The sequence below is a fragment of the Equus caballus genome, chromosome 16 (genome assembly GCF_041296265.1).
Source record: "Equus caballus isolate H_3958 breed thoroughbred chromosome 16, TB-T2T, whole genome shotgun sequence".
In the NCBI taxonomy this organism is placed as follows: Eukaryota; Metazoa; Chordata; class Mammalia; order Perissodactyla; family Equidae; genus Equus; species Equus caballus.
The window spans coordinates 75,620,838-75,645,100 of record NC_091699.1 but is presented as its reverse complement, the minus strand read 5'-3'; the positions used below and the strand labels follow the sequence as shown (position 1 = coordinate 75,645,100).

General features: G+C 34.1%; 1 protein-coding gene across 11 annotated transcripts in view; it reads right to left on the bottom strand.

Moving 5' to 3' along the window:
- TBC1D5 (TBC1 domain family member 5) overlaps window positions 1-24,263 on the bottom strand; it is a 570,404-nt gene that overhangs the window by 393,056 nt on the left and 153,085 nt on the right. The gene's annotated exons all lie outside the window — the stretch shown is intronic.

Sequence of the window (24,263 nt, the reverse complement as noted above, 5' to 3'; positions counted from 1 at the left end):
GGGACAAACACAAAACTGACTATATGGTAAATGTTCACTCTCTACTGGATTAACAGACTGAGCACAAATATAACCTTGGGGCATCAAATTTGGAACAAAATACAGACGGAGAGGTTAGAAAGCACAGGGAACAGTGTCATGTGTTCCTACTGCTATTTAAAAAATTCTTCACAGTCACTGTTAAAAGGTTATCAAAAGCCAAAAGCCAAAGCTGTATGAACTGCCATTCCTTGTCTTTAAAACTATTGTTCGTGAAACTATGAGATTATATTTTCCACATATCAAACTGGCAAAAATCCAAAAGTGTGACAACACATACTAGTAGTAATACTCGGAGAGAGCAGCTCTTCTTCCACATGTTGCTCATAAGATACACGCTAGGGAAGGGGAATTTGGCACTATTTAACAAAACTACAAGTGCATTTTCTCTTGATCCAAAACATCCACATTGGAAATTAAGTTTCACAAATATACTAGCACATATACATATATGTACGTGTCCACAATCTCCAAAAACTAAAAGCAATTTCCTAACTTTGACATAAAGTCGTTCGGCAACAAAATTTGACTTGAACTAATATGAAGCTATTTATAGTCTTTACTTAGCCAACTGTGTGATAATCATACATTTTCCATCAGAAACAGTAACTTGTTTACCTGGTGCTGCCTCCATTAGAAATGCTCTGTAATTTTGGCACATGCATCACATTAACAATTCTAAAATCCAAAAAACTCTGAATTCCAAAACATATACAGTTCTCCCATGGATTTCAGATAAGGGATTGAGGATCTGTGCAAACTTATTCATTATAATCTTACTTATTCACTACAATATTTATTTATAAAAGCAAAGTGCTGGAAACAACCCAAGTGTTCAACAATAGGGGACTGGTTAAAACACCTATGGACAACTGCTCTTTCATGCCTTTAAATCCTATCACATCTATGCACTACACACTCAGCCTACCATGTGAGTAGAACATCTTTTGTTTGTATGGCATATGCTATTTTTATAGGCAACTTTCACCTCACCCATCTCTTAAAAAAGGCATATAAAGACATATCAGATAGGATCCCAACTCTACAGAAGCATAAATATATTGGATGAGAAAAGACTGCAAGAAATAACCTAAGATTTAAATAACGGCTCAAGGTCTCTATAAAGAGGTTATCAGTCAATACAAGAATTCCTTAACCAAAGCCCATTATTTACCATTTCACTAATCCATTCTTTTAAAAGGAACTCACCTGGAAACATCTTTTGAAAAGAATGTTAGCTCATGGAGGAGTAATTTGGGAAGCTTTAGTCAGAGTTCCACAGGTGGCTCATAGCTAATGTAATCAAAAGGGAATCTCTCATGGGCTGGAGCTAGCTAGTATGTATACTAAAAGAACAGTGAGAAGGTTAAAAAAAAAAAAAAAAAAACCCGGAATGTAGGCAGGATCTTTTATCTAAAAGACTTAGTTTGAACATATTCTGATTCTGGATGAAGAGAACCACAAAGATCCAACTATTCTTTTGGTCTCTTTTCTTACGTAATACTCAACACATTCTAGAAAATCAACAAAGGTTGCTGACAAATGAATACATAGGTTCTTTATTCTCTCCCATCATAGCGCACTTTTCTGCACCTGGGTGCTGAGTAAAAGCTTCACCCAAATGGGATCTGAGCTAGATCCTAAAGAATATGTAGGATTTAGATGTTAGAAAATATATCAACTATCTCCATAAAATCTTCCCACGCTAGCATCATTGACCCTTTTCTTATAAATAACAAAGCCCTTCAATTTTTCTTTTTACTTCCAATATTTAACAGTTGTGTTTTTCTTTACCCACACAAGTTGATAATGAAAGCATTAAGTTGAACCATATGAAATTATTGATATTTAATAGCTTTTTGTCTACTAATAAAGCAATTTCCAATGGTTTAAAATTCATTTCCATTACTTGTATTTTCATCATCATCTTCTCTTCATATCTAGTCACTGTCTAACTCAAGCTCTCCCTATTGCTTACCATGACATTACAAAAACTACTGAGTGTGCCTCCACAGCTCTTTCTTCCCCTCTCAATACCATCTTATACACTAATACCAGAATAAAATCCATGAGCACAGGCTTTGATCATGACATGCCTTACTGCATACCTTTCTCTCTCATCCCTGAAAGCTTATTAGAATGCAGCTGATGATAGTGACATTTTTAAAGGATAATCTTAAATCAGCTCTAATTTATCAAAAGGGTAACATCTTCAAATTTGATAATTTAATTATTTTTATTAACTAACTACTTTGGAAATCATTTCATAAATGATTATTAAAGACTACAAACTTAAGAGCAGGAAGTGACCGTTATTAACTGCCCTTAAAACAATAATTTACATACAAAAGAGAATTACACTCACGGACCATTTCTATTTTTGTGGTAAGTACAAAAAATAGGAATAGAAGGAAGGAAAAACAAGCAGAAGAAACATTTAAGACATTGGCAAATACATATGTTGGAAAAGTAAAAAGTGCAGGAAAAGTGAAAGCAAATTTAAATTTTTATACTGCTACAAAATGTATGTCACATAACTTAAAGTACCTTCCTCGACACAAAATAAAAATAAAAAATAAGAACTGCTTAACATGAGTGAAAAGTATGTTATGCGTTAATAAATGTTTCAGTCATTAGTCAAAGAGCAGGTATTGATTCTAACAATTCACTGGTAACAGAACTAGATAAAAGCACGTAAATAAAAATTAATCACAGTAAAATTAAGAAATTTCCCATGAACAATTTTTAAAACAAGATAACTATGAAACTTGTAAATTTGGGAAAAGAACAGAGTGGTGGGTCCTCTTTTCTCAGAGTTACTTTGACACATAACAGCTTAAATGAATTAACATTTCCATCTGGATGTAATTATTTGATGAGGTAAGTTTGTGTGTACATCGCCGTGCTAAATAAAAATATATAAAGTTTAACACTATGCTTTGCTGCTAACAAGCATTAAAATGGAAATATATTTTGCTTGCTTTCATGGCAACTTCCATTGGTAGTCACCTTCCGGCATTTTTTTGTATCTGAGCACAAGTGACAGCCATAGAAAGAGGAAAGAAATTAAAAGATAACATTTTATAATTTGTCAAGTCATAAATGTCAGAAATTTAAGTAAGACAGACAGGATACAGATGCAGAGAAAGACACAACCACATACTAAAACAAAAGAGAGTCATCTCGAATTCCTAAGAATGGGGCAGTCCTGCCTTCCCAATTACCCAACACGATGTTATAAAACCATTAGAAATTCCCATGATATAAATTTTTCTCTCTTGTGGATTAGAGTAACCCGTGTATACGGTTATAAAAGCTATTCAAAAACAAAATTCAACTGAGTAAGTTTTAAAAATTTACTGGCTTTATTCAATGAATATGAATCAGACAGCATCTAATCTAGCAGATTAGGTGTACCTAGGAGTGGTACAAATGAAAGACTTTTTTTAGGCAAAAGGAAACAGGAATGAGGAAGTTATAGTGGGCAAAAAAGGAACTGGTCATGGCAAGGTCACTTTCCTCTAGGGACAGCAAGAGTCTATCAGGCAGATTACCTAACTAGTGCTGATTAGTAAAAAAAATTCCATTTCTGGGAAAGCTGAAGCAACTGCATTTTGGGTCTGTTGTCTTGTATTTTTATTGTTGTTTGCAGGGAAAGATTCACCCAGAGCTAACATCTGTTGCCAATCTTCCTTTTTTTCCTCCCCAAAGCCCCACTGCATGGTTGTATATCCTAGCTGTAAATTCTTCTAGCTCTTCTATGTGAGCCACCGCCACAGCATGGCAACTGACAGACAGGTGCTGTGGTTCCGTGACTGGGGAAACAAACCTAGGCCACCAAAGTGGTGAGAATGCCAAACTTTAACCACTAGGCCATCTGGGCTGGCTCTGTTGTCTTGTTTTTAACACATTTAAATTCTTCTCTCTACCTGTAAACATATTAGCAGATTAGACAATTTTCAAGAACCCTTGTTTGCTAAAATTCTATTTTATAATACCTTAACAAATCAATAAAATTATGACTTTATAGAAAAGAAAGTCAACTCTAACACTGAATCTTTAATAAAATGAAAATCCAGTTCCCAAAACCTCAGAGGATTTGCTTTTAGAATGATTTTAACAATTGATTTGTTTATTTAAATTGCAGTTTGAGTTTATGGAAAAAGGGAAGCTTAATGGAAAACACAAACTAATAGGTTGTACAATATAAAATTATCACTTGAAATTACAATCTAATAATAATAATGGCCAAGACTATCTGAACAGCTTTTAGGAAAAACCACTGATTTAATGGCATATAGTCAATATCAAATGGACTTCTCTTTTAAAAGCTTTCAATAATCATACACAACAGACCAAAAAGATTTGCATGGGAAATGGATTTTAATGTGGTCAAAAATTAATGGTCAGGAGCAGGGCTGAATTCATGGAGTAATATATAGGGATTTAAAAATAAAAATAGTCCCATAAGATATTATTAGTTATGAGCATTAGATTGAATAGAAATGAGGAAGACAAGGAAGAAGAGGGTACTTCTCAGCTAGGAGTTGTCAAACTTATTCTGTAAAGGGCCAGACAGTAAATATTTTGGGCTTTGTAGGCCAGTCGCTGTCTTAACTACTCTACTCTACTGTAAATGAATGAGCATGGCTGTGTTACAACAAAACTTTATTTACAGACATTGAAATTTAAATTTCAAATAAATGTTCATGTTTCATGAAATATCATTCTTCTTTCGAATTTTTTAAACATTTAAACTGTAAAAACCATTCTTGGTTTGAGGGTTATACAAAAATAGATGGCAGGACAGACTTGGCCCATGAACTAGACTTAAGTCAACCCCTATTCTAAGTCATACGCTTAATCCCACTGTCATCACTTAATCACAAAATAGAAACTAGACTCTTTTTAACGCCCTCATTTTCTACATCTACTTCCTAAACATTTGAGGATCTATCTCTCACTTTCTATCATCAATGTCTTAATTCAGAGTCATCATTTCTCACTTGCATAACGGCCAAAAAAAAAACTTTTAAAACACTCTATGTGATATTGCTGTCTCCAGTGATGGTCACATCTCCAATCCATCCTAAAAGACCATTACTAGAGTAATCTTCCTAAAATGCAAGGCTACTCCCATAATTTGGTTAATGAGGTAGAGAAACATAAATAATACAGACCATTTGAAGAACATATTAATAAATTTGATTTAATATTTAAATATAAAACATTTAAATCACAAGCAAAAGAAAAAGTTCTTTACAAATGCCAACAGACCATATGCAAAGTTGCACATATAAGAGGAGACAAAGATAATCCTAATACACTGTGAAAATGCAGAGTCTACATTGGTTGACCACAATACAAACCTAGAATTTTTTTTTTTTGAGGAAAATTAGCCCTGAGCTAACATCTAACGCCAATCCTCCTCTTTTTGCTGAGGAAGATCAGCTCTCAGCTAACATCCATGCCCATCTTCTTCTACTTTATATATGGGACACCTGATATAGCATGGATTGACGAGCAGGGTGTAGGTCCACACCCAGGATCGAACCAGTGAACCCCAGGCCAGCAAAGAGGAATGTGTGAACTTAACTGCTATGCCACTGGGGTGGCCCTTAACCTAGAAATTTTTAATGCCAACAAATTCTTGTTAGGAAATCAGAAATTGAAACAAATTTCACTTCTAGATAGCTTATACGACAACAACAACAAAAACTGTATAATAAAATAATGAGTTAATGGAGCGAGGCTTTGAGCATTAACAATTGCCAACATTTAAAATGACAAAAAGATATTATGTGGCTCCTGATGAAAGGACATAACAGTACCTATATTCTTGCCTAAGATTAAGCCCAAATCCAATCAAGCTCTGATGCTACCTGCCAATTTGGAGAAAACATAGAAGAAAATGTTTAATTGCACCATGAGTATGAAATCAGCAAAATCCAGATTGCAGTGAACCCTACAGGTCAAACAGCCAAGGTTCTTCATTAGATTCAGTAAAGAAAAGAAAAAGTTGGAGGTAGCAACTATAGATTAAGAAAAACATAAAAGGCAAAAATGGTTTTTAAAAATGGGCAACACTAAACACAGTGTCTTGAGATGCACACTTAGATGATAAAACAACAAAGAAAATCAAATAAGTTATTCTGAAAGTCAGAAGAATGGTTAATTCTAGAGGGAGAAAGGGTTCTGTAATTGGCATAAAGCACATGGAAGGGCTTCTGCAGAGGGTGGCAAAGCTCTATATCTTGACCTGGGTATAATTACAAGTATGTTCATCTTATAATAATTTACCAAGATAGATATTTGGTTCTTTTAAATTTTCTGTAACTGTATTCTATTTTACGATAAGGTTAAAAACAAATTAAATAAAGCAAAAAAAAAAAACCCCAAAAAGCTAATGTTAGCAACAAGAAAGAGAATGTAATACCAGACCTAAATAAGTTTTTTAAAATAAATGAGGGGAAAAAAGAATATTATCTACAACTTTATGCCAATAAATTTGAAGATCTAAATGAAATAAGAAAGAAAATTAATGAAATGGATAATTTTCTAAGAAAATACAAACTTCCACAATCAGTTCAATAAGCTGCAAACAATCTGAATACACCAATAATTTTAGAAGATAGCAGAAACATAGTCAAAGATTTTCCTCCATCACAATGCCCTTCACTCCCAACCAAAGGCACCTCAATTATAGTATGGGCAAATTTTAACAAACCTTCAAGGAATTAAAAATTCCTATTATGTTTAAACTGTTCCATAACAAGAGAGAAAGGAAAAAGTGTCCCAATTCACTTTATGTTAGCATGACTAACACCAAAGCATGACAAAGAGAGCGCAAGAACAATGATCTCACAATATTTCCAGAAAGGCAAGGGCAATGTAGTATTAGAAAATCTATTAACTGCACAAGTAAGCTAAAGGAGAAAAAGACCATAATATTATTTAATTGAATGCAGCAAACCTTTGATAAAATTTAACACTCATTTCTAATTAAAAAATAAGCAAGTAAAAAATAAAATGTCATTCCTCAATAGAGCATTTATTAGGATAGAGAAAAAACACAAACAGCAGACATAATGGTAAAACATAAATGCATTTCTCTTAACAGTCAGAAACAGTCAAGGATATTGGCTTTTATTCAACATTGTTAGGGAGACTTGAGCCAACCCAATCAGTCAAGTAAGAGAAACAAGAAGCATAAACTTTCAAAGGAAAACAAAATTATAATTTGCAGCTATCACTATCCATCTACAAAAGCATGAGATAATCAATTGAAAAGAATTTTTTTTAATTTATAAAATGCATAAGACTGTATGACTTAAAAAAAAAAAAAAGAAAGCTTTCCTATATACCAAAAACTGCTCAAAATTCAATAAATATCTGAGTATTGTGCCATGGACTGTGCCAAACACTAGACAAACCAAAAAGAACCATAAGGGAAATATTCCAGCACAACAGCAACAACAAGCTTAGTGCACTCTGAAAAAACCAGGTGGAGAAAAGTGTGAATCGTATGAAGGACTTAAACAGCATTTGATTATACCAAGATGTACAACACGTTCCTGGATGGGAAGACTCATTATTGGGAAGATACATATTCTCCTCAAAGTAATCGGTACTTCTAATGCAATTCTAATAGAAACTCCAAAGGGACTGTGAGGACAGAAAGTGGCAGGCTTAACAAACAGATTCTGAAGTCAATCTAGATCGTCTGAGAATACCTATAATTTTTTAAACAATAATAATATGAAGGGAATAGCCTTGTAAGGTGGAAAAGCAACAAATCATATATTTATGTATGATTTGTGTAAAGAGAAACAAATAGATCAACAGATTAAAACTAAGTGTAGGGGGCTGGCCCCGTGGCCGAGTGGTTAAGTTCGCGCACTCCGCTGCAGGCGGCCCAGTGTTTCGTCAGTTCGAATCCTGGGCGCAGACATGGCACTGCTCATCAAACCACGCTGAGGCAGCGTCCCACATGCCACAACTAGAAGGACCCACAACGAAGAATATACAACTATGTACCAGGGGGCTTTGGGGAGAAAAATGAAAAAAAAAATAATAAAATCTTAAAAAAAAAAAACCTAAGTCTAAAACAGATCCATACCTATATCAAAATTTGGGATATTGATGGATTAGATACGATGAGTAAGAGTTTCCTGGTTGTACAACTAGGTAGAAAGATATTACTGATGGAAACTGGGGAAACTATATGGAGAACAACCAAACGAAAAGAATAAATTTAATTTTAGACTTGTCGAATTTCAAGAATTCTCATGGAATCCAAGTAGAGAAACATTAGTAGGAAGTTAAATATATGGGTCTAGAAGTCCTAACAGTGAACTAGGCTGGAGCTGTCAACTTGGGAGTCATCACACAAAGTTGGTAACTGAAGTCATGGACACGGACAAGATTGGCAAGAGGAAGGTATAGTGAGAGGAGAAAAGCACCGGATCTTGAGGAAGACAAACACTTAAAAACTAGGTAGACAAAAATGAGCTAAAAGAGATGTAGTAATCAGAAAATAGGAAAACCAGAAACATGTGATATCATAGAAGCAAGGGCAAAAATGTGTTTTAAAATGGAGAAAAGTCCAAATTAAGGCCTGAAAACATCCACTGGAATTATCAAGTACATTCTGCATAGCATAAAGCTTTTTTTTAGAAGGAGATCCACAACGTGAAGAATTCAAGTAAAGAATCCATAGTTCAAGTGTCTTTGGAAAGGCTTTATGTAGACAAAATTTTGAAAAAGAGAGGAAAAAGACACGAAGGCATAAAAAAGTGTAGGGGTAGGGGGAGTCTGGAAGGACACATACAACTAAGAAACAATGGTCAACACTGGGAAAAGAATTACAGGTAGTTTTTAACTTTATATATTCCTGTACTGTTGGCTATTCTCACCAAAAACACGGAGTACTTGTATCTTAGCAAAAAACAAAGACAGCTTGAGGCCTGCCCTGTGGCTGAGTGGTTGGGTTTGAGCGCTCCGATTTGGCAGCCCAGAGTTTTGCTGGTTCAGATCCTGGGTGTGGATATGGCACCAATCATCAATCCATGCTGACTGAGGCGGCGTCCCACATGCCACAACTAGAAGGACCCACACCTAAAATATACAACTATGTACTGGGGGACCTTGGAGAGAAAGGAAAAAAAAGAAGAAGATTGGCAACAGATGTTAGCTCAGGTGCCAATCTTTAAAAAAAAATAAAATAAAGACAGCTTATTTGGGGGGGGAGGGAGGAAATGGAGGAAAAAAATGACCTCCCCAGACATTTCCTTTGTAAGAAAAAACTTAATAATTATTTAAAAGTTAAAAAAAATTTCACAGGGGCCCCACAAAGATCCAGTGCATTCTAACTCTTTAATTATAGCCATAATCCTATAAAGTAAACTATTTTTATCAATTTTTTTAGCCAGCATTCATTAAACATCTATTATCAATCACTGACTGTGCTAAAAACACTGGAGTAAAAATATAAATAAGATACTACCCTTAAGCTGCCGGATCTGACAGTGTAATAGAGAACAGACATGTAAACAAATAATTATAATTCAACATGACAAGTGCATACACAAAATGCCAAGGAAGGTGTAAGTTAAAATATTTTACGAAAGAAATAAAATTTGATCTGAATCCTGAAGAAAGATTAAATAGGAGTCCCAGTCAAGGTTATCTTATTCAAAAGGAACAGAAAAGCAAAAGCAGAGAGGCATAAACATATGTTTGAGAAGACTGAGTACTTCTAACAAATTTAGAACCTGCATTAACCCATTCTGCCCACCATGCTTCTTGGTTCCCTATGTATGCCCCACTACCACTGATGAGGACCTCATCAAACCATCCCTATCTTAATTACTCAGCAAAATAAACAGTTACCAATTTTTTTCTATGTGCTTTAAAAAAGTTAGCATCCATACATCAAATCATAAGTTCTCAAATCTTGAACATCCTGCTTACAGATTATTTTAATTTTGAACCTATCACATTGCATAACACCCTACTGCTGAGTGAAAAAAAAAAAGAAAAAATAATAAAGCAAGTCAAAAAATCCAACTTGCTTCAAATCAGTATCAAGTAATGAGATTGATTTATCAACTACCACATTTCCTAAATATTTTTCATACACTGTTATTTTTAGGAAAGAAAGAACCTTAATAATTCCAGAAAAGTACTCACTACTGCCATTTTCTTTGGAAAAGTTAAATATATACATGGTTGGCTGTTGAAATAAATGTCCTCTCAAGGAACAAGGCAATGGGCCAGGGGTTGGGTGAATAAACCCCAAAGAAAACCTCATTTCTAAAACAGCGTTTCTATTTTCACTTGCTGTTTCTGTTAAAAATCACCAAATAGTCACTTATTTATTTCCCCCTGATATAAAATATACTACAACATATATATGGTATATTTCACATGCTTTAAAAAAAAAAGTAATTGAGTTATCTCCTCATTTCTTTATAAAGGATAAGTATCTTTTCTTTTATTTTAAAATTAATTAGAAATCAATTAAATTTCTTTCATTTTATTTATAGGTTGCAATTTAGTTATTTTCTTTTTTTGTGTGGAAACTAGTACATGTTACATTTGATAAATTCTGCTGAAAAGCATACACAATGCCATATTTTCACAAAGGGTAGAAATGTTAAAAATCCAACTTTCAAACCAAGGCTATATGTATTCTAAATGAACAATAATTTTTCTCCTTTGATATTCTCTTTAATTACTATAACTATAATGCAGCATCCTTCCTACCTTATAACATTATAGCACAATATTTGAGATCAGTTTTCAAGCACTCAACATCCTAGGGGAAAAAACATGAAACTAAAGCCACATAAAATTGGTAATTCCTGTTACATGAGCATTTTATTCATATTAAGAATCCTGTATTACACATCTATAACAGCCTACTGTGAACAGGTAGAATCATGCACTTAATGTTAAAATACAACTCCACCATAAAGAATTAGTTATGGCACCAAATATTATATATTTCTAAAAAGTGACATGGTTTAAGTAGAGACAAATTAAAACACAAAAACAACATAAAACCAATCAAAAACAAAGCTACTTAGAGAAGGTAACATGGGTAACAGAAGAACACAGTTTTGAAGATCTAATACATATGAGGAGACACCCCTCTGTAGCAAATACTGAAATTAGTAAAAGTGGGTCTGGGCCTTCTGTTTACTTTTTGCTATAAAACACTACCAAAGTTTCTGGGATAAGAACCTTATGAGCTAAGAAACAGTAACCAAATATCCTTTTAAGTTAACGATATTAAGGACTAGTAAATTTCAAACAGTCTATACAAGAGTAAAATTTTAAACCTTCCTTTCTTTCCTCTTCTCCCTCCCCTGTCTGTTTTTCTGTCTCTCTCCACACATACAGGTATATATACATACATACGTGTGATTAATTCATTTTAGGAAACTGAGATGGTAACAAAAAAATAAATAAAATCTTGTATAAACAAACTTAGAAGGCCTTTTTATTTAGTTAGCATTTACTTTTTGACTATGAAAATTATGTAGATCAACTTCACTGGACACTAGGGTCTGCTCTTAGATATTTTGGTAAACAAAGAACCTTGTCTTCTTGTTAAATTCAATAGACAGAAAAGGAACATCTTTGAAATAAATAACAGAATCATTGTAGTATTATTTCTCATACTCTAAATCATTACTATATATATATATAACATTCCCTATACCTACATTTTTACTGAAATAAAATCCTGATTCCCTGACTTTGTCCTAGCAAAATGCACTAAACCTCATACCAATTATACAATTTGACAATACATAGTCCTAAAAAACAAAGAATCTTAAAGTAATCCATTTTGTTTCTAAATAGAATTCACTCATCTCGGTCTTTCCTGTCTTCAATATTTCCACAAAAGAGTAATTACCAAAATTAGCGAAATGTTGCACAGTTCTTATTCGGGAGAATAACCTGACTAAAGCAGACCACTCACTAATAAAGTGCAACTTAATAAATCATGTGGAATCTTATTTTGTTGAAACCCTTACTAACTCCTAGCACCATCTGTTACCATCAAAACTATATGACAAGATATGATATATAATTAATAGGTAAACAACAATCTAATTAAAATGGACAAATACTCCATGTTCCTGCCATTTGGGAGCTCTAATTACAGACTAAATTTTAAGCTTGAATTAAATATTTAAGCTGGAAAATTAACTTTCCTTCTCGAGCCTTGAATACATTAATACAGATATGTGAAGCGACTTCCTGATGGGAACTTAAACATGTAATTTAGTTTCATCAAAGCAGTTACTAATTGTTAAGCAGCAGTACCTTACCATATGTACACAATAGCTATTTAGAGCTGAAAAGGTGGTTCTAAAGCACCCCTCTGCAACCCTTTCCTGACATAAATATAAAATGTATATACAGCACAGCAGTAAATACTACACAGTGAAAATAAATGACTTATAGTCTTCAGCTTCCAATGCTTTCTTAAGACAATTAGAAATTAGTCTAAATAAACAAAATATACCTACACTTGACAAGGTAAAAACCACCCACAAGTATAAAAGGCCAAAAGATATTCAAAAACAAAAAGTATTTAGGTATAAAATTCTTAGATTGTAAAAAATTAAAAAAAAAAAAACCCTGACCTCCTGAATCAAAATAACAAGTTAAGACAGTACACTAACTCTTCTTTTCTTCCCACTTCTTCTCTTCATAGAACATAGCAGCCTATGGTAAAAATGTTCTGGAAAGCATTTAGAAAGATGACAACTTTATTAAAGGTGGACTTTTTCCTACATTTTTCATTCATTTTTAATTTGTGAAGAGTAAGATTTCAGAACAAATGATCCTAACAGGCACCTTTTTAAGAAAATAAATTCTACAAGGATATAAGAAACATTTTTCATTGATATTTTATATTTAGTTAATAGAGAAAATGAGAGAGTGCTAAATGAAAGTGTATATCAGTCTTTTTAAAAATAGGTTATTCTAATTCTTTATAAACATAAACAAATGGCAGGTTAAATATATTAACACAGTTTGGTTATGAAAAGAGAGCACTGTCAAGGGGTTGATAGAAACCAGTGTTGTTTATATATTAAATATTTCTTTGTTAAGCATTAAATAGCATAACTGTTAGGCTATACTAAAAATAACCTGATTTTTATAATTACATAGAAATAGTAGTCTATTGCATTCTTTAACATTCAAGGCCAATGACAAATATATAACACCTGCTTAAATTAAATCTCTTATATTTGAAATTTTGCCAGAATTTAAGTGAACTAAAATTTAAATCATAAAAAGATCTGCATTTAATAATGGAAAGGGACTTTTTGTTTTGTTTTGACAACAGGAAACATATTCACTGTTTTATAATTCATTACTCTTGTTCTAGATTTTTGCTCAAGAATAAGTTTATTGCCTATTTTTTTCTACCAATATTTACTTATATCTGTAAGTTGCCAAAATTTTACTCATGCTTAAATTTTAACTCATGTAAACTACAGAACATTTGACATTCCTAGTATATTAGTGATCCCTAACTATGTGAATATGGGGATACTTTATTAATTTCAACAATACCACAAATCTGGCCTACACACACATAAGTAAATGTACTTTCAGTTTTCACTAACTGACAAAATACACTAATTAACTAACCATGCAGAATTACATGGGTTCAAAGATGCCTCCTCATTCTCCTAAAATTTCATAAGGATTTGTAGCTATAGACTGGCAAATACCTACAGAAAGAAAAGAAGAACACCCTCTGAACAATCCTTTGAGGTGAATGTTTATTTTCATGTTATTGTATATCACACAAAGATTAGCAAATGAAGGACAAATGGTAAATATTACTGAGAGATTAAAAACTCTGTCCTAAAAGACTTGATGGATATACAAAATCTGGCTGATTCCCATTTAAGTAGCATAGTTCTTTCCTGATATTAAATCAGTCAACTGGAAGATAACAGAAGTTCCTCCATAATGCAGGCTAGAAAAGTCTATTCAATTTTATTTAAAATCTGTATGCTGTAAAAGTACATGCCATGGAATTTACTAGGATGACAACTATATAGATATGAAATTCATGACATATTGATCCAACATATTGAACTAGTTTTTAAAACCAATTTATATAAATGATTATAATAGTCTATATTATGTTTAGCCCTGGAGGCATATGGTGGTAAATTTGAATTTAATTTTAAATAAATTTACATAAATATAAAAAGTTCAGTAATTTTTATCCACCCTGCATATGAAACAGAACAAATAAAAAACAACAGGATTGTACTTTATAGATGCACTTGAGGCTGGAGTCCAAACAAATGAGAAATCTAAGTTTATGTCTTAAAAAGAAACAAAAGTATGAGTGACTTTTATTAGAAAAAAAAAGAACGTCATTGATGAAGATAGTACTACTGAATATTAAGCAGTAAATATTTATATATTTATAAATATGTATATAAATATATATATTTAGTAGTAAATATGATTTGCATTGACTATATATTCTAAAAAAACTAATTCAACAAAACACTTCACTCTAACATATGATATACACATATTCGGATGAAATACATTAACTCCACTTCAGAGAACTTACGCATTTTATAACATGAAAATATTTTCAAAGGTCATCAAACTTTCCTTGATAGGTACTAGAAAGTCAGAGATTCCATCCTTCATATAAGGATGGTTCTAACTTCCCATCAGGAGGACACCAGCTCTGATTAACTTAGAGACTATGCCAGAAAACATTACAGGCTCTAAACATAGGGCACAGACATTGTTTGTGTGAGACTAAGCAGTCTTAATAATAAAAATTTGCCCTCAAACTCACCTCATCTTTAGTTCTATCAAATAATTAACTGGCCCATTAACCAAGAAATTCTAAATATATTAAGCAAAAACCAAGATATGGTCCCTAAATTTGGAGTTTACAGTTTCAGTATTATAAGAGGCATTTTCAAACGTCTGTCATTTGCCATTTGCTTTACAGCTATTTTTTAAATTTTTGAAACCTTCCAAAAACTAGATGTTATGCCCATTTTACAGAAGAGAAAACTGTAGCTCAGAGATTAGTTATCTTACTTAAAGTCACACAACTAGAACTCAGACTTCTAGTGCCCAACATTGCTCTGTTTATGACACTATTTTCTCCAACATTTTATGCTGAAAAATTTCAAATATTCAGAAAAGTTGCAAAAATGTTACAGCGAACATTCATATACCCACGACCTAGATTCTATAAATGACATTTTACTATACTTGTTTTATCACTTACCTATCCACCTAATCCATCAGACCACCATTTTTAATGCACTTCAAAGTTGCAGATGCTATGATATTACTTTCTCAACGTTTTACTACAAATATTTCCAATATACAGAAAAGGGGAAAGAATTTTACAGTGAACACCCACCTAGAATCTTCAATTACATTTTAGTATATCTGCTTTATTATTATTTCTATCCATTTGTCCATCCTTGTATCAATCCATCTTCTTATGTTAACTACCTAAAATTATTTGTTGTAACTCCTGATTCCCTTCTGCAAAAGGAGAGCTACTGAAAAGTTGTTTGTATGTATTTAAAACTATCTTACTTTTATTACTTTAAGTTCAAGAAATGTTTGGCTATAAATGCTTTGATAGTTTTTTCACTTCTCTAACTTTTCTAAAGGGTAAAAAGATACAAACAAACCAAACCCTTCAGAAGAGCAGAATTCACTTGTTTCTCTTTTGAGGAAAAAAAAGAAAAATATTTTCTTAGGCTAAGAGAGAAGTTGTTTAAAAATCCATAAAAAAGCAAGTTCTTCGGGAAAAAAACTGCACCCCTTGATAACAACAGATTTAGTCAATTAAGAAACTTGATATACAAGTGGCTCTGAAACTACTTTGCAGAAAAGTTACACTACTAAAACTAAGTAATTATGATACCTTTATACTTTGTCATGGTATTTATGATTGATTCTATGGTGCATATACATAATTGTTATTTTCTGCTGGAAACATTTTATTCCCAATTCACATGATAGGATTTCAAAATATCAGTATTTCCTGGAGTTTGGCTATTAATCTTAAACTAATATAGCACTTTATCATCACAATTCCCTCTATCCTTAAGCTCTCTTACTCCCTCACTCACTGAAACACCTTGTTCTTTGACTCCATTTCAATTCCTCATTCCCCTTCCAGTTTCACTTCTTTCCCTATAAATCGTAGACTATATTAGCTACTATCATAATGAACTCTTACCAATACATTGTCCTCTCTTGCTCCGTGTCTATCAGCTCTACCTTTCCTAAAGACTCTTCGACACTTGCTCAAACTCAGTCATGTTCTCTGACTCTATACTCAGTTTGCTGAAAGCAGAAAAAATAACGGACCAGTAGGAATTCCTTCCACCTTTCACCCAATGGAAACACCCACACCACTGTGGCAGCCAAGAAGGTGCATCACTCAGACAGAAACTGCTTTAAGGACTGCAGTCCACTGACAATTTCCAGCTGTCATACCTTCAAGGATCCATCACAGTGTCATACCAAGGCCATACTCGCCCCCACCAAAGCAAGAGATGTCAGAGGAAGACCATTCCTGCCCAACACAGGGCATCTCTCATGGGCAAAATTTGCTCTGCTCACCCCACCACCCCTCACCACTGGTCTGGCTGAGACTTTCTCAAAGTTGCATTGCTATCTGAGATTCTTCCTCTCCAATCTGTCTTCCTTCCTCTTATCTTATCACAGATGTCAGACCTGCATTACTGTGTGAAGGCTTTCCCTGCTTACTCCTGCTCCCTCTCTCCCTTACCTTCCAAAGGTTGCACCCAACAAATCTCTTAAAACTACCATTTCTATCTTGGCAACTGCTTCCTGGAGGACCTGAACTGTCACATGCACTTTTTTCATATTTCCAGTATTATCAGTGGAAAAAAAAAAAAATTGGTCTCCTCCTATACAAACTAATCCCTCCACCAGCCTTGGCTCCAAATACGTCTCATCTTTTCATATACCTTGCTCCAAACTTAACTGTTTTAACTTGCTTTCCTATATCATCCACCTCTCTCTCCTCCTCCTAACTTTTTTCATCAACATGTAAAAATTTTGAAATCTCTCCTAAATTAAGAACAACAAATTCCTTCAGCCCTGAATTCCCCTCTAACAGCCAGCTCTTCACAGACAATAATCTGAATATTCAATAGGAAATAATGCCTTTCACTGGTAGTCTATAATGCCTTATCTCCCATTTATATATCAACTATCCTGTGAACTGACTTATGTTCCATACCACTCCACTCCAACTGCTTACCAAGGCACATCGGGGATGTCAAATTCAACGAGCATTCTTCAGCACTTCATTTCTAACCCCTCTATATTCAGCACAGTCTCCTTATTGCTGTCTCTTGCTTTGTCTTTAGTCACACCATCAGTTTCCCTCCTTCATCTCCTCAACACATGCCTCTTTTCTCATCCTATGTTTGAGAGTAGTCAATTTGTCCAAGGTCCTCTTCTCATCTCTACCTACAATCCCTGGGCAATCTTACACACCCCTGACAAATATATTTTTTATCTTTGTTTCATCAATGCCTAACACAATGCTTAAAAAATGCTCAGCAAATAATTGCTAGAAAAATTCATTCCAGAGGCCAGACCCATGGCTGAGTGGTTAAGTTCGCGTGCTCTGCTTTGGCAGCCCAGGGTTTTGCCAGTTTGGATCCGGGGTGTGGTATGGCACCGCTCAGCAAGCCATGCTGAGGTAGTGTTCCCCACACAGCAGAGCCAGAAGGATCTACAACAAGAATATACAACTATGTACTGGGGGGCTTTGGGGAGAAGAAGAAGAAAAACAAAAGACTCGCAACAGATATTAGCTGAGGCGCCAACCTTTAAAAAAGAAAAATTCATTCCAAAATTTATGTTAATGATTTCAAGCATACATCTCTTACTGTAACTGATCTCCTATACTTGAGAGAACCATATATTCAACCATCCTCTAAATATCTTTAATCAACAAGATGTCTGAACAGAAGTCTTCCTCTTCCCCTTCAAACTGTTCCTCTTATACTCTCTAAGGAATGACACCACCAACCAACCATCTGCCCAAGCCAGATACCTGCATTTTCTTCTTGACCCACTCACATCCAATTAACTGCTAAATCTGACCAATTCTACCTTCTAAATCGGTTCCTTCTTCTCCCTTACTCCTGACTCTAACTTAATTTAGTGTCTCAACTTTCACCCCGACCTCCTGCAACAGTCTCCTAACTGGTATCCTGACTCTTGAGATGTCCCTTCAATTCACTTATGTGCTTAAATGTCACTTAAGCGCTCTTTCTAAAATTCAAATCTGATCACATCACCCCCTGGCTTAAGTTCCTTCAACAGGTCACAATGCCTAGCATTGCAATCTGAGGCTTTTTCTATCCTGTTTTCCTTCCTAGTCTCTTTTTTTTCTTCAAGAAAAAAAGCCCAAACTCTTAGTATAATCCACAAAACTCTCAGAAAAATCGAGATTTTTATATCTGTAGTCGCAGGTCTCAATTATTACCCAACATGTAAACCCAAACTACTTGCAGTTCCTCAGACACACTTTAGGTTTGCAGTCATTTCTGGGCCACTACAGGCAATACTTCCCTCTGCACAGTATTTTCACTATTTCCTTCACACACAGATCAGCCTACACCTTCTCTGCAAGTCTCTTTGGAACCATCACCCAGCCCCACCTCCAAGCTGGTTTAAGTATCCCTTTCCGGGGGTACACTATACCCCATGCATTACTCTGTCATATCATTCATCACACTAGATGTTAATTTTTTTAACTGCCATTCTCTCTCCTATAAACTGCAAACTCCTAGGGGAAAGAATCATATTTTAACTTTGCTGATCCAACACCAAGAATGCTGTTTTCTAGGTAACTAAGCAAAAAGTTTTGTGGGAAGAAGTAGAAAAAAAAAAAGGAAGGAAGAAAAGATCCTTAGAATCTCAATAAATATGTAAATTACTTTAAAAAATAAATCTAACTCATACTTGCTGGTTCTCACCTTCTCCTCTGTGATGGCAAATTTTATATGTCAATTTGACTAAGCTAAGTGATGCTAAGATAGCTGGTAAAAAATTATTTCTGGATGTGATTGTGAGGATGTCTAAGAAAAGAGACTAGCATCTGAATCAGACTGAGTAAAGAAGATGCCCCCAGCAATGTGGGTAGATATCATCCGATACATTAAGGGCTGGAACAAAAGAAAAAGGCAGAAGAAGGGCAAATTTGCTCTCCCAGCTTGAGCTGAACTATTTGGACTCAGCCCAAGATTTAGACCATCTCTCCCACTCTCCACCCCCTTCACCTCAATTCTCAGGCCTTCAGACTCAGAATGAATTACATCACAGGCTTTCCTGGTTCTTCAGCTTGCAGATGGCAGACTGTGGGATTTCCCGGCCTCCATAACTGCATAAGCCAAAATCTATGTTATTTTTATATCTATATCTATATATCTATCTCCTACCGGTTCTGTTTCTCTGGAGAACTCTAATACAACCTACAATGTAGGATGCCAGGCTCCTGCAAATTGTCCCCTAGAACATTTCTGGGAGTCATCCTGAAGTATCTCACACGTATTCAAGAGAAAGATCAGTCAGATAAGAGTCATCTAACATGGCACATCTATCATTTTGCCCCTCTCTGCACCTCTCTGTGTGGTACTTGAAGTCTGCTGGTTCCATTCCCTCCAAATTAAGCTTAGGTGGGCCTCATCTGTTCCCCCATCCAAGTACTTTTCCTCTGTACTGTTGATTATTGGTCGCTACTGTCACTGGCAGGGCACCACGGCAGCTTCTTCAGCACACACTTCTTCAGCATACCCTCTCAGTGTGCCCTGCTTCCCCTCTGCTCTAACAACTGTTTGTCCAGTAGCACCCAAGGTGCCCCACACCTTTCTAACACTCCCAGCACAGTGCAGTCTGTAAAATGCCAGTTACTCAGTGGACTGTGGCAAAGAAGAGAAAGAATGCCTTTCTACTGTTCTCTCAGTTTACAAAGTACAAAGGCAGTGCTGCTTGCCTCCAGGCATCTTACAGTTATTTCTCCTTATTGTCCTGTTCTAATTTTTTTTCTTACTGCCCACCTATCTTTCTGTCTCCACAGGTCTCTGACACAAAGCCACTAAGGAGTGTAGACCAGAAAACAAAACAGACCCCAGGTTGAATCCAGAAATGCTGCTTCTCTAACAACTGAGACTGTATCACAATAAGGTCTGGCTCCTTATTCTTTATTTTTCTTTAAAAAAATTCACTTTTGCTGCTTCACGTCAAAGACTACTGGCAGGCCAACCCTGCTGGTCACCACATCCCAGATCTAGCTCAACCCCTTCAGTAAACACAAGTGAGGACCACAATGGGAACATGCTACCCAGAAAGTGTTACACACTAAAACAAAAGAACAAAACTATTTAAATATGGGATACCCTTTCTTACTTTATGTTTCTCATACTTAATATACTCCATTAAAAACTTCACATTAAAGTTTCTGAATTATATACACCACTCAAAGTAGCTTTCTCACTCACAAATAAAAGCTTCCCTTTGGGGAACTATTTCACAAATTAACATTTTTATCTGAATTTCAGTGTGATTAGGCCAAAGGTCACACCACCTACCCCACAGCACTTCAGGCAGTAGAAGGGATTCCACCTCTGTCAGCATTCTAAAAGGCACGTCCACACAAACATCAAGGTGGGAAAGAGAGTGAGAGGGCAGGAGCAATAATGCGCCTGGCTGGGAATCACCAGCAAGCTTATCCTTGTGACAGCAGGATTCATTCTTTATGCCATGAGAACATAAGGAAAGAACTATAACTTTTCCTGCAAGTTCCATATTCAATTCAGAATCTACTTTAGAGGGTAATATGTACCAACAAAGTATGAATGTAAATAAGACAAAGAATGAACTAGAGGAGAAAAAATGCAAATTCTCCGAAAATAAAAGCAAATTTTAAACAAAGTGTGCAATGAATATCAACATTACTGGTAGTTTAATTTCATTCAAAAATTGATATACATTTAGAAATTAAATTCCTGGCTTTATAAACATGATGAATAAGCAAATACTTTAGGTTAATATATTTTTCCCATCAAGCACTTTACGAAAGAAATCTTTCCTCAAAGCTCCATTACTAACAAATTCCAAAGTGTTCAGTCACTAAAAATAGAACTCTTTATTTTTCCTCACTTATTTTGATACTTTTAGCCATCTCATAAATCGTGTATTTCTTGGATTTTAACAACATCTCCTCCTAGAATTTTTATATTTTGGTGAAGAAAAAGGAAACACATATATATGTGTTTAAAATTGTATAACTTTAAAATTGATCTTTACAACAAATACATCTCAATCTAAAGAAAAAAGAAACACAGGAGAGGGAGGGGAAAGGGGCTTTCATAGTATGAAGGAATAAAAATGGGCAAGGATTGAGGCAGGATGGTGCAGATTTCAGGTAATTTTAAGCACTGGATAATTTTAATCTAGAAAAAAGATTTCAATTCAGTTATAAATATATTCTTAAAAACAGCACACTATACCTTAGAGAATGTGCACGGTGGCATTTCTGAAACAAGCAACAACAACAGAAAAAAAATAGCCTCTCCTTATGTTGCATTTATTCAATTTGTGGACTACTCCTGCAGGTGGTCCTTAAGACAATATCATAAAAGATTTCTAAAACAAAATGGATAAATATGGCCACTTATTTAAAACTCAGGCAGTTTTTCAAAACCATATTTCTATTCAGAGTGTCCAATTATCTACAAGATATATACAGGCTGCAATACAAGCTATTATGACTGATTGACTTTTTTTAACAAAAATACTAGCACATATATACACAAAATGAATCTTATCTCTCTTCAAAGTATCCATTTTGGGCAACTATAAATCAATTCAACTGAAGAAAATTCAAAAAGAGACATTCCTAAAATACTTTGATTAATGGATTATGTATACATCTTCCCAAGGGGACTACTTTACAGGGAATAACACACCTTTGAATAAATAGGCTCCGACATATTTGTTGAAAAATTCACCTCACTAATTTATAATCACAAGTAATATAGAAAACAAACTGTAAAGGACACAAAGTTCTCCGAATAAGTAAATTTTCATTTGAAATTTACACATTCAAACTAAATCTTTTCTTCCCAACCAAAAGTAAGAAAATGGAAAGTAATAAGGAATAAGAAAAGTATTATAAAGTCAAATAAGGATGAAAGGCTATTATATTAGAGAATTAAGTGACTATTGAGGAAAAAGAAAAAACCCTTCAAGTCTACAGTAAGCATTCTATAACAAACAGCAACAAACACACTGAGGATAGTCTTTAAAGTCTGCACATATAAATTTCTTATGTTTTACAAAGCTTTACTTCCTCTTTTACTTTTAGTTGTAGCATATGCAGAAGTGGTTCCAACTAATAAACAACAGTTCATCAATAAATGTAACTCATCTCGAAATACTACGACTTCTGGAAAAGCAAACTACTGTCAATTATGTTTTTAGCACTTAAAGGAGAGTAATTTTTACTCTAATCCATGCAGTGTTTTGAAATAGCTATAACTAAATACTAACTTGTAACTTGTAATACTGTATCTATGCAGCTGTGGAAACATCCATACATTTAAAAATATTTTTTTTCTTCAATTCATCTTTATCTTAAAAACTCTTCTCACAGTAGTTTTTATTTAAAAAAATGTTTGTAATACAAGGTATACAATTTTACCTTTTGTTGTTTATGTTATGAAAATAGTACAAAACAAATACTTTCAGTACAAAACAAATACTTTGACCACAAACCCTGGGTGTTCAATGCCTTCAATCAAACCACTGCAATTAATATGAAATTCTAAATACAGAATATAATGCCACATAAATAGTATAGCAGCCAAGTCCTGTCTAAGAAGCCATATGTTTTTTCCCATTGTTCAAAAAAAGGAGATGACTTCCCGTCACTTATGTTTCTGATTAGCAAGGTGATTTATGCCACAATCACTAAAAATGCCAGCAAGTGAATGAGAAAATGCATAGTGACTGCACCAGATGTGCACAATAAACAGGAATCCCACTGTAATCTCTGGTACTTAGTTTATATGAAGGTAATGTAGGAAACACTCTTGGATATGGCAAAGTCACTCTTTTTTTACATTTGACTATAAATGATATGAAATAAATTGTGTGTTTTATACTTTATGGCATGCATACATTGATAAATTAGCTACCGTTTTGTATCCCGACTTATCTACAAGACAAACCTGGCTAAGATCATGGGGATTAATTGCTTCAGAAGTGTGAAATGCAGCTTTTCCATTCTTTTCTGCACACTCAGTGAAGAAACAATGATTAATCACTGTTTAACTATTCTCTTGAGGATCTACAAGATTGCCAAAGCAGGACTTATCCTCATAAATCCAAAAAATACAGGTTTAGATTTGTTGCCAAGAACTGAAAGAACATGAACTTAAACCCATTTGTTATCAGATTAAAATAATGTCAAGGTTTTAGAACCCCACTGGTACACAATTCCCTTTTAATCGGTGACTTCAACAGGAAATTAGATTAACACATACGATATAACAAAAGCACATGTATTTTACAAAAGCAAAATTAAACATTTTTTTAACTATAAAATATCTTCAGCCTAATAATGTCAAACAACATACTACTGAACTTGAGCTGATAACCTTCCTTAACTACATAAATACTTCAATTCCTCGGTTCTATTTATAAAAATTAAAATACAAGCTATCAGATGAAAAACATTTTAAAACTGTTATTTCATGTGGAAAATGGCTACTTCTTTCAAGAAATTTTATTCCAGACAGCTAAAGCTGAATGACAATTAGGTGGATAAAATTACTTAGTTCCAATAGTACCAACACAAATATATCTAAGTCTTTATAACACTGAAAATGTAAAACTCCAAACTTCCAGCCTATACTATAAATGATCCAAAAATATGTAACACTTTGAACAGAAGTACACAAAAAGAGAGTTTTCAAATATATTTCAAGTAATTTAGGCTTTCAAAGTATCTTCAGCCCATATTCACTACATACGGAAGAAATTAAGTAACTCAAATTGAGGCAAAATTATTGTTCATATCACTTACAAGATTTTGAATATATATTTTTAATAATTAAAACCTTACTCTGTCA